Raw genomic sequence first — 11,630 nt, 5'->3', positions numbered from 1 at the left:
AATAATTCTATCAAAATTTCCATCAACTGTGCCCTGTCTACCAGCAGACAGCCCCAATTAATGCCACGTTGATTGAGTTTTTCCTATGCTCTCTGGAGCCTGATCTGCAACTGAGAAATCCTTCTATCTCCTAGCTCACACTTTCTCATCAGTCCTTGATCTTGAACCAAGTGCAAGCTTCAGTCTCCATCTCCAGTAAAGGCCCCTGCCACGCTAAGGCATGCATAATGCTGCTTTCATGTTACAACAGTTGTTGCAAAAGGATAATTTATGTTGTAGCAATATGGAAGAAATCCAGAATGTTTCCCTTTTACCACTAGACTAAAGCAAAGGGGGGAAACTGCCTTTATAATGGTTGGATGATCATAATAGGATAGGAAGTAAATCAGAAAACTATAAAATAGCTAGGACAAAAAAAAAAAGAAATGTAAGTTTTAAATTTATTTGCTGATTCTTCCAATACAAACATTGTTTGCTAATGTTTTAAAGTCAATTCACTTTCTAAAACACTTATGAATTTTTCTAAAACACTTATGAATTTTATTATAGTAATAGGGTTGGAAAGAAAAAAAAAATGTCTTCCTCACCTTCCCTAGGTACCAATTTTATTTTTTTATGCCACTACTGAAGAATTTCTAATTTGGCTCATCACTTCAGTGGGAATTCAGTGCACATAAGGGGCACATATGTAATTGGCAACCTAATTTTTCTGCTTTCATCAAATGGTGCAATGCCAAGTCTTCATTGAACTTGCCAGTGAAATACATTTGGGAACCAAACAGCAGAAAGCATAAGAGATGAAAATGAACAAATTGGAAAGAGTCATTAACTTTCTGTTTTCCTATCACAACAAAAATTATATCATTGAACGTGTAGCAACATGGGAAATTCTACTTGAAACATTAAGCAGTCTTAGAAGAGAAAAATTCATTTATATAACTTCAGAAATATTGTTTATTGTTATTTATAAATGGACTTGCTAGTACAGATTTTCAAAAAACAAAAATACAAAATAGTAGTTAAAACAAATCAACTTTTTAGAATGTGCTTTAGGTGACATTTTCATGTTTTGTTTTATTTTTTTTAGTGTATATAAATTCTAGACTTTATTTGGCAAGCAAAATTGTTAGAAAATTAAGTGAGAAATGTTGGCTTTATTTAATACCTTAATGAATTAAAGGCAATCAACAGATTGTCATGGTTCTCAGTAATTATGGATACAATTTGAGAGTGTGAAAATTACAATCAGTTGTGGTTACCAAAAATGCCCTTGAAATATCTGGTCTAATGTATAATTTTAAAATATGAAATATAGGGTCATTATTAAATTATAATTATTGATGAAAATTAAATAAAGAACTAGAACTATAAAAGCTCTCCAAGCTTGCCCAATATAATTGAGTACTATCCTTAAAGGGGAATAAAACTTTAAAAAGATTTTCTGTTTACAGCTTTTAAATAAACCAAATATTTATTTGCTCAGTGCAAATGTTCAGATCAGCAATATCTATTCTAAAAAAAATCCATTTTGCATTGAGAGAGATTCTTTAATAAGGACTTTCTAGAAAAGTTTCATATTTATTTTCATATATAAGTCTTAGTTAGGACTTCCTAAATCCTCACCTAATCTTAGAAATGAACATTTATAAATCCCTCTTGCAATGGAAAAATGCCAAAATATCATAGATCAGCTTTTTCATGACTATCAAAAGCTCTAAAGAAACTATTAAGATTTTCAACTAAGCCAAGATTTCTGAATGGCAGTAAGAACAGTAGAGTAAGACAGGCCAAGGTTGAGTTCCAGCCTCATCACTTGACCTGTGTGTGATCTAAGGTTAACTATGTACTCTCCCAAACCTGACATTTCTGATCTGTGAAACTGAAGAAAAAAAATAGCTTTTTAAAATATGGGCACACACTTTAAATCCCAATATCCTTTGTTAGTGCACCCATTTTCACCCAAAGAAGTTATAACATCCTATATTCATGTTATTCATATATTTGCACCCACTTGTTCCAACTTGCTGCCCATTCTTAATTATATGCTTAAGCCACTTTTAATGGACTTAAACAGACCCTAAACTCTTTATAGTAGACATAAAGGAATCAGGGAAAAGAAAAGTCAGTATGGAAAACTCAAAGACATAGCAATGATCAGGAGCTACTAACAGTGAGAGAAGATGCAATAACAGAGTTGTCAACCTTTCCATCACCTCCCTAGCCTCCGAAATATTCTGAGGTTTCTTTTGTCACATTTGTGAAAAATAAATAAATAAAAAGAGTTTTCCAAGGTTGTGCCCCCCAAACAGGGATGTTTCCATATTTAAATGCACAATAACTGCTAACACTCATTCAAAATACACCTTGATTCACATTTCTGAAGTCAGATCACATGGCCACTCGCATTATTTAGAAACCCCCCCCCCCCCACACACACACACAAACACACGCACACACACTATCTTGGAAAAGTGACAGATTGCTTGATGCCTGTATACTTTTCTGATACAGTAATGTGCCAGATCACAAAGATGCTGTGATTTGGGCTGGAGGCTGGTGCACATGTGTCAAACACAAGGCCCGCGGGCCAAATCCGTCCCGCCAGGCCTTGCAATGTGGCCCCCACCGCGCTGTCATCACTGCACTCCACTGCGTTTCCATCACAATGACAGTTTATGACTGTTCAGTAAACCATTCGGCCCGCAATTTAGGCTGGATTTTAGATTTTGGCCCCTTCTTTGATTGAGTTCGACACCCCTAAAGGGATGTGATGTCAGGTGTATAAATTTAACACGGGAATGTATTATCTATCTAGATATGGCCCTGCACACCAACATAATGGGTTTAAAAATGTTCCACAGTCCTAACCGGTTTGGCTTAATGAATAGAGAGCATTGGCCCTCGAACTGATAGATTCCTGGTTCGATTCCTGTCAAAGGCATATGTACCTGGGTTGCAGGCTCCAACCTCAGTAGGTGGCGAGCATTAGGCAGCTGATCCATGTCTCTCATTGATGTTTCTAGTTTTCTACCTCTCCCTTCCTCTCTTAAAAATCAATAAAATACGTTTTAAAAAAATGTCTCACATACACACAGTTAAATGCACTCCATCTGCTATACTGCCTGCTCAAGACATAGATGTATGAATATAGGATTGGAGATAAAGAAGGGGATAGGTGGCAAGTAGTTCAGGACCCAATGTAAACCTAAAAGGAAATCAGACAATGCAATGGGAGAGAGGATCAAGGGAAAACAAATGAAGAATGCCACAGCACCAGGCATCAGAAGTCCTCTCCATCTCGAAAGTGGCAAATCTCTCCAGGGGGCCATCAGTCAAATGGATGTGAAGGATGTAAACGTGGTGGTAGCTGGTTCTGTGTGTAATCCCCTTGTTGCCCAGGGCCTTCTGTGCAGTAGTAACCCAAGTTTCACTCCAGGTCACAGTCCCCTTGCTTTCATTAGCCCACAGAAGAACTGATGGCTGTAAATGGTTCCTGGAAGGCTTGACTTGCTTTGAGGAAAGAAGCCCTGAAGGGAAGAGAGACCTGTCAGGATGTGAATGGGGTGGGTGAGAGTGCAAAGAGCCTCCCCACCTCCTCCCCCTCCCGGAAGAGAAAGAAGATAACCTCGGTGGCTTGCAGAGAAAAGCTACAGCGCCTTTCAGCATCCTCCGGCTCCCTTCGCTGAGCTGTAAAGCCTCCCTCTCTTATTCTCCCTTGACCTGCCTGCGCACTTGGATGTGACTTGAGCACGAGGATGGGCTAAGGGAGGGGGGTCGGGGTGGGGGAAGCCAAGTCAGCACAGCCAGCTACTGCTTTGCCCTGACCTGAGAACTCAGCAGCGGGCCGGGGCGGCGGTGCACGCGGTCACGGGAGAGGCTGCGCGCGTGGAAGGCGCGGCCGGGTTGGCCCGGCGCCGCCCCGCCCCCACGCCGCCCCTTTAAAGGGCGCGCGCGCCGCCCTCCGCGCCGTGGGCAGGGCGCCCGCGGGGAGGGAGGCGGCTCCGGGCAGCCCGCACGGTCCCGCTCCTCCGCGCACTCACACACTCGGAAGCGCCTCCCCACGCCCCTCCCCTGCCCTCCGCGGGCTCGGCTCCCGGCTCCCCGCTCCCTCCCCGCACAGAGTCGCCCACAGGCTGCCGATCCGCCGCGCGCTCCGGCTCCGCACCATGCCCGCCGGGGGAGCGGGGGCCCGGGCGGAGCGGCGCCGCGGGCGCGGGCAGGAGGCGCGGGCGGATCGTTAAATACCGCACCTGGGAGCGGAGAGAAGGAGGGCGGGCAGAGGACCGGGCTGCAGGAAAGACACCCCCCTCCGGTGCCCCGAAGACATACATCCCCGAGCCCCGGGAGGAGCCTTCCCCAGCGACGCGGAGCCTCAGGTAGTAACGCCGCTCCCGGGGCTGCGGCCGCGCCCGGAGGGAGGGTGGCGTGCCGGGCGGCCGCTGCCCCAGGCGGGCGCCGGGGTGACCGACCCGGGCAGGTGACGGCGCGGGCCCGGCCTCCGCGGAGCAGCCCCCGCCCAGGCCCGGGGCGCCGGCGTGCGGGCCCGGGTGCGCGGCGCGGGGACCTGGCCTGGCGGCCGGGCGGGGAGGGAGAGAGGGAGACGCACGGCTCGCCGGCCGCTGGCCAGTGACTCCCGGCGCCGCGTGGCCTCTCCCTCGTGCTCCCGGCGCTCCGCTCCGCTCCCCGGGCCGCGGCCCCCGCTCCGGGGCGGCGTGGAGCGTGGAGCGGGGCCGGCCCCAGAGGCAGGAGTTGGCGCCGGCTCCGCGCACTCCCCTCCTGCGTCCTGCGCGCAGGTAGGGCGGCCGGGCTGCGGGCGCCGGGAGGGGGCGGCGGCCGGGATGGCAGCGGGGAGAGGGGCGGGGGTCTCGGGGCTCCCGCGGTGCTGGGCCGGTCCCCCTGCCATCCTCCCCCGCCCGCTGGTCCCCTGGCGCTGGCTTCTTGGGTTGGAGGCGAGACCCTTCCCGGCGGCGCAGGGACCACGGAGACTTAGTGGCAACAAATTGCTTTGTGGTGGCGCGTCCAGGGCTCGGGAGGGGTGTGTATATGTGTGTGTGTGTGTGTGTTCCTTCGCGCTGCTGACTGATCTGTGCCTTGTGTCCTCTGAAAATAAAACCAGCTCTGAGCCGAAACCGCAGGTGTCCCCTTGGCCCTCCCTCTTGGGATCATTTTGGGGGGCTTGTTTGCCCAGGACTCCGCGCGGGGCCACCCCGGGGGAGGGTGTGCAGAGAGCGGTGGGAGGATTTGTGAATGGTGCGCGGGGAGGCTGAGCCCTGCTGCTGCCAGGGAGGAGGTGTCCCGAGTGAGTGGAGAGGCTGTGGATGGTAAAGAGTTGTGAAATTTCTCGGGGGTTGCTTTCCGTGTATCTGGAGCTTTTACTCTCTCCCCCTCTCTCATCTCTTCCCTCATTTTTTTTTTTTTTTTTTAAATCAATCAGAATTAGCAGGAGTTTTGCTTTGCCACCTTCTCTGTGGGACCTGGAATATGAAGTGAATCACTTAGGGCTTCTGTTATTGTTTTGTTTTGTTTTTATAGGTGGGGAAAAAAATGCTGCTTAGAAAATCTCGTGCCCATGGATGTTTTTATACTGTTTCTCTACTCCTTTTAACTCTTCAGGCCATCAATAGGACCCCGAGACAAAGTGCCTGCTTGGTTTCAGCAGCTTCATTTCTAATATCTTTACAGTTACCTTCCCACTGAAATGCAACCCAAGCCCTCCACCCCTGCACCCAAGAAAGGCTACTAAAAAGGATGTACACACATTTTACCATAAAGATGTTTTTACTAAAAATGTTGGGAGGAAAGAGAAGCAGACACCTAGCTGGGTTTATATGGATTACTGCCGACTAAAAGCCAGCTTTTAAGAGAACATCTGAAATTCTTACTAACTTAGGCTATGTCACAATTTGTTTCTGTTTCTCTTTCTTTTTGCTTTTTAATAAGTACAAACTCCAGAGACATAACTTGAAGCTTAGATATGACTTGGGACAGGGTCTACCAACTATGCTTTAACAAATGTTAAAGCTTTTACAGTGTCTATGACTGGGTTGTGACTGAGATGATAGGACAGGGTCATTATTACTTTAAATTAGTACATCTCAAAGGTCTGCTGGACAAGCATAGTCTTTGTAACACCGAAGTTCCCTGTAGCAACTACTCCTTCAATAATTTCATTAGAAGAAAGAGAAGTAAACTGGTCGATCTATTGTCAGAGTAATTTGCCTATCTTTGATATTAATTAGGGAGCATCTTATTTTTTTACCAACACATGCCAATTGTTTTTAGTTTTTTCTTTTTCTTTTCCCCCAGTGTGAAAGTAGCTTACCAGTTCCTTTTCAGTCCTGTTCATTCTGAAGGCAAAGCTGAGTTAAGGATTTGTTATTTGGATTCCGTTATGTTCATTTTGGTTTGAAATACATTTTCAACATGGAGCATGTGCGGTTTTATATATTACCTTCGGATGTAGACTTAGAGTCCCACTGAGTGTTGTTACATTAACTTTCCTGAATCATTGCAATGTAGAAGAAATAATGGGGACTTTTACAATGTACTTGATAAACTGTATTATACAGTTATTAAAAATCATATTTATGGATAGTTCGTCTTTTGACACTCAGAGAATAGGCAACTATTTATTTTAATGATGCATTATTTATACTATAGGTTGTAAATTTACATTAAACTCATGAAGTAGAAAATGAAAATGTATTTTATTATTCAACATAGCACTCAGATGCCCTGTCACGTGGAAGACACTAATGAAGGATTGTGGAGAACATGACTTCCTCGCTCTCTGCCCTTCAGGAGCTTACTCCCCATTTGGGAGGAATCTGATGCTCATGCCTGGACAGAATTAACAACTCATGGCAATAAGAGATTGCATGTTTAATGAGGGCTTCAGGAGTTCAGAGCATGATAATAACATTTCATAAAGGGTTTTGTTTGAAAAGGCTTCTGGGGTAGCCAGACTTGCCTGGTCTTGATCTTAAAGGATAAATAGGATTAGTGGCTTATGGAAGAGAATCTGAGGTACAAGATACAAGTCTCTTGGAATTATAGAAAAGAACAAAAGATGTGATAGTGAAGATAAGTTTGTTTTGAAATAGATTTAGATATTGCACTTGAATTTGTTGTGAGTCTGTTTTGATGTACAATATTGTATATACTCTGTTCTTGGAATGAATTGTCAGTACATATTTTGAAACTTAGAAAGCAAATCTTTGACTTTATATGGCCTTTTAATGGAAAAAACTATGCTTGGCATGTATTTGTAGACAATACTCAATGAATGCTCAATATTATATTCTTCATATATAATGTATGACTCATTAAATGACATATTTTCTATAATATTTTTATTTTAAATATTAATATGCATCCATATAATAGTTAATCTATTCCTACATTATTTCCCATGAAGGACTTGTAGGAAACTATTTTAATATTGTATTATAGCAATAATTTTAAAAATATTGTAACTATCTTCTGGTAAATAGATTCTATTAGTAATAGAAACATGTCTTCTCTCAGCATTGTAAACTTAGTTATTTTTTCTTTGTGTATAATTTACGTTTCAAAATACAAAAAAAAATGTTAAGATGCATTCCTTCATTATAAGGATACAAGGGGAAAATCTGAATTGATAGTGAAGAAATAGTACAAATATTAGATATGACTATCAATAAATAGCAATACAATTACTTTCAGGTTAGTTGAATTAAACATTTCATATATTTCATTGTTAACTGAATAGATAAGAGTTATTACAAAAGTGAAAAACCTATTAGTCACTATTTTCATATTTGTGCAGGAATGGGAGGGTTTCCAAGTTAGAGTAAAACCAGATTATATGTTAATTGGTCTCTTCTGAGTTTGGTTTGAGTTTGAGTTTGGTTTGTCACAAGTGTATCCCTTTGATAATGTAATCTCTCCTACTGTATGACTGACAGTTCAGTATGATTTCCCTATTGGATAGTGACAAAATCTGTTGGCTTTATATTGCAAACATACACTTCTATCAACAATATATTAACTTCACTATGCATGACTGTCAGTTAACAATAAAACATGAAGTCTGGGCTGGGATAAGCAGTGAAAAAAGATGGGGAGATTAATGAAAAACATTGTAATATATGAAATATACTTCAATGTGTTGCTTAAACTAAATATAATATGAAAACGTAAAACCGACCAGTCTAAATTGCAATGGATACAGTACTAAGATATTATCAGTTTTTATTTTACAGTGATCATAGTGAAAATTTTAAGTTATTTATTCTGGATAAATAAAATGCCAGAAAAACAGTGGTGGTAAAAACATGCATATTAGATTCTGTGATATGATATTAAACAGTTTTTAAAAACTTTCTGTTTAGATAATTGACAGATGAAGTTTGTTGTTTGACCAAACTGTGGCTCTGTGCCTCAACTAGTTTTAAAACATAGCTTTTGGTTTCGCATTATTTATACTGTATTAACTATTTTTAAATTCTAATTTAGCTGATTAAAATTTTGAATGCCATGACCCTGTTCTGAAACTAAAAAAATATTGAAAGGTAATTTATAAGGAATCATCTTACTATCTAACAGTAAATTCTTAAGTTAGAGTAGTATTTCTCAGAAAATGGTTCCCTGTGCAGAGCACCAGCGAATTGTTAAGATGCCAGTCTTCCCACAGACTGACTGAATCAGAAACTCTGGGGGGGCGGTCCTCTATGTGATTCTTACACCATCTTAAGTTTGAGAACCAATGGCCTAGACTGCAGGTGTCGGCAACCTGCGGCTCTGGAGCCGCATGCGGCTCTTTTTGTTAAGTGAAAAAGTCCTTTTTTTCTTCAGAGTGACAGCTAACTGCATGATCCGGTATATAGCATTAAGGTAAGAAACAATATATGCAGTGTTATATTTGTTTTAAATGTCACAATGGTTTTGCGGCTCCCAGGTTTTTTTTTCCCTTCGAAAACAGGTCCAAGTGGCTCTTTATGTCTTAAAGGTTGCCGACCCCTGATAGAGTATTTACAATGAAATGTGAAGGCTGTGTCTCCCACCTTTTGGTGTATGAGATGACACTTCAGCTAATTGAGCCCCTGGCCATAGTGATGATATACACTGAGTGGCCAGATTATTATGATCTCTGAAAGCATAATAATCTGGCCACTCAGTGTGTGTGTGTGTGTGTGTGTGTGTGTGTGTGTGTACACACACACACACACACACACACACACACACATATATATATATATATATATATATATATATATATATATATATATATATATATATATTAGAGGCTTGGTGCATGAATTTGTGCATAAATGGGGTCCAGCCAGCCTTGCCAGGGGGAGGGGGCATGGACGGTTGGCTGGCCTGCCTGCTGGTCGAACTCCTGGTCGAGGAGACAATTTGCATATTAGCCTTTTATTATATAGGACTAGAAGCCCAGGACATGAAATTCATACACTCAGGTGTGTGGGGGAGTGTTGTCCCTCAGCCTGACCTGTGTCTTCTCATAGTCTGGGAGCTTGCAATTGATTGCTCTAAAGAGATAGGCCCCACCCACCCAGCCAGGATTCCACAATGGATCACTACAAAGAGGTAGGCCCCACCCTGCCTGGGCTCCACAATGGATTGTACTGCAAAAGGAGGCCACTGCAGTGTTGCTGACCAGTGCCTGGGCCTCTCTCTTTAGGGCAATGAGGAGATGGGGAGATGGCTGGGGCCCTGGCCAATTGCACTACACCCGCCTTGGCTGGCCTGGCGCCAGTGGTCATCCCGATGGTGGTTCCGCTATGTGGCCATTCAGTCAATTTGCATATTATGCTTTTATTATTATAGATATACACTGAGTGGCCAGATTATTATACATTCAGAGATCATATTAATCTAGCCACTCAGTGTATTTTTTATTAAGAACAGTAATGGCCATATGTGCTGAATACTTCCTACATGATAAGCAGTTTATATATGTTATGCCATATGGTTCGTCAAAAATGATAAACACATTTTTGTGCATATTTTAGAGATGAGGAAACTGAGGCTACATTCCTGATTTATCTCAGGGCACAGCACTATGTGTGCATTATCTTGCCTGTGGCCACCATATTCAGTGAGAATGTTCATGCTTCCCATAGAACCAGAACAAGTGATGAAGGAACTGCAAGGCTGATGCTTGTTCTTCTTTGCAGTGCTGACATTATGCACTCACAGTGCCATGCAAGCAAAATTCCTTATCCATCTGTTCTGAATATTCCAAGTCATTAATGGAAATTTAAAACGTAAGCAAGTATAATTTTAAGAATAGGTGCTTTTATGTAGAGGATGTTCAAACATTAGGTATTTTCCATATGTAACTTATCTTCTGGAAAGTTTCAACCAGAGCTTTGAATACCTTGCTTAAGCAAAGTTGGTCGTAGGTACCGTCTATTAACCCACGTTGTCTCCGATGCAAAGGGACTGTCATATGGTAATATCAGTTTAGTTTCTTTTGTCTTTTATTCTTCAACTCATTTATTTAACTGTGAGTTTAATCGATGTTCAAATGTTTGCAGAAAAGGAAATATTTAAAGACTGATCCTGTAGAACTCAATGGACAGTTAGAGAGTTAAAGTTGATTATGGTGAACCTCTCTGGTAGACTAAATGTGCAAAGTTGTATGTTTCATAATCCATATAATAAAGAGGTAATATGCTAATGGTCCATTACGGCATGGCAGCAGGGGGACTTGCCTGAGGCTCGCTTCCCTGCCCCTGGCACTGGCCGGGGAAGTGAGGCTGTGTCCCCCTCCTGGTGCCGGAGTCCTCTTTTTCTCCTGGCTGCATGTGCCCATCAAACACCCCTGTGACCCCATGCTCCATCCAAGAGCACTCTTCCCAGGGATGCCACCAACCGCCCCTGAGGTGGGGGGGAGGGGGGGCAAGAGGCAGAGGTGACACCCGCTCAGCAGAGGCTGGCTCTTGGGGCGCGGTCCGCAGACACCAACTGGGGGAGCTAGTGTTGGCGGTGACCCCCCAGGAGGGGTCACACATGCAAATTGAGAGGGTGTGGACTCAACATGAAGAAGGGCCTGGGCATGATGACAGAGAGTGGACGTGAGGTAAGGCCCCGGACCTGGACGTGCCAGCGGGTAAACAACACGGGGATTCCACCGCCACACACAGGGCGGCCGGATCCTCCCGCCGTGTGGACCCGGCCCCACCACCGTGGAGACCACAGGCGACTCACACCACAGGGAAACCGCCGCGGCTTTCTCCATCCATCCATCCATCCATCCATCCATCCATCCATCCATCCATCAGCCCAGTCTGACCCAGAGGGTGGCTCACATCCTGGGTGGAACGCCCCCCACAGGACAAGCTGGGCCCCAACCGTGCCTGCAGCATGCCTGTTGCCTGCGAATTCTGGAGGGGAGTGGACAGAGAACCGCTCAAGGCGTGGGAGCGGGCACCCGGGAGGTGGAGGTTGGAGGGAAAGGCCACCGTGTCCTGTCCCCTCTTCAGCATTCAACAGGAGGAAAGCGTTGCGTACTCATGAATGCACACGTGCACGCACGTAACGCAGTGGTCCCTGCGATGGGCCTGGGCCAAGTGGCTGGACCCTCCGCCAACTGGGAAGGGGGAGGCGCGGTCCATGGTAGG

General features: G+C 44.2%; 1 protein-coding gene across 2 annotated transcripts in view; it reads left to right on the top strand.

Annotated features, from left to right (window-relative positions):
- The first annotated feature begins 3,998 nt into the window (after nucleotides 1–3,998).
- CCSER1 (coiled-coil serine rich protein 1) overlaps nucleotides 3,999–11,630 on the top strand; it is a 1,094,278-nt gene continuing 1,086,646 nt past the window's right edge. Inside the window, exon 1 of one of the 2 annotated variants that reach the window (XM_036411399.2) lies at nucleotides 3,999–4,376. The gene's annotated coding sequence lies outside the window, so the exon portion shown is untranslated. The remainder of the gene's footprint in view (nucleotides 4,377–11,630) is intronic. The other variant, XM_036411402.2, reaches the window with a different exon arrangement.

This window comes from Pipistrellus kuhlii, unplaced genomic scaffold (genome assembly GCF_014108245.1).
Source record: "Pipistrellus kuhlii isolate mPipKuh1 unplaced genomic scaffold, mPipKuh1.p scaffold_m20_p_1, whole genome shotgun sequence".
Lineage (NCBI taxonomy): Eukaryota > Metazoa > Chordata > Mammalia > Chiroptera > Vespertilionidae > Pipistrellus > Pipistrellus kuhlii.
The sequence above is the reverse complement of the archived record's forward strand: the minus strand, read 5'-3'. Positions and strand labels throughout refer to the sequence as shown.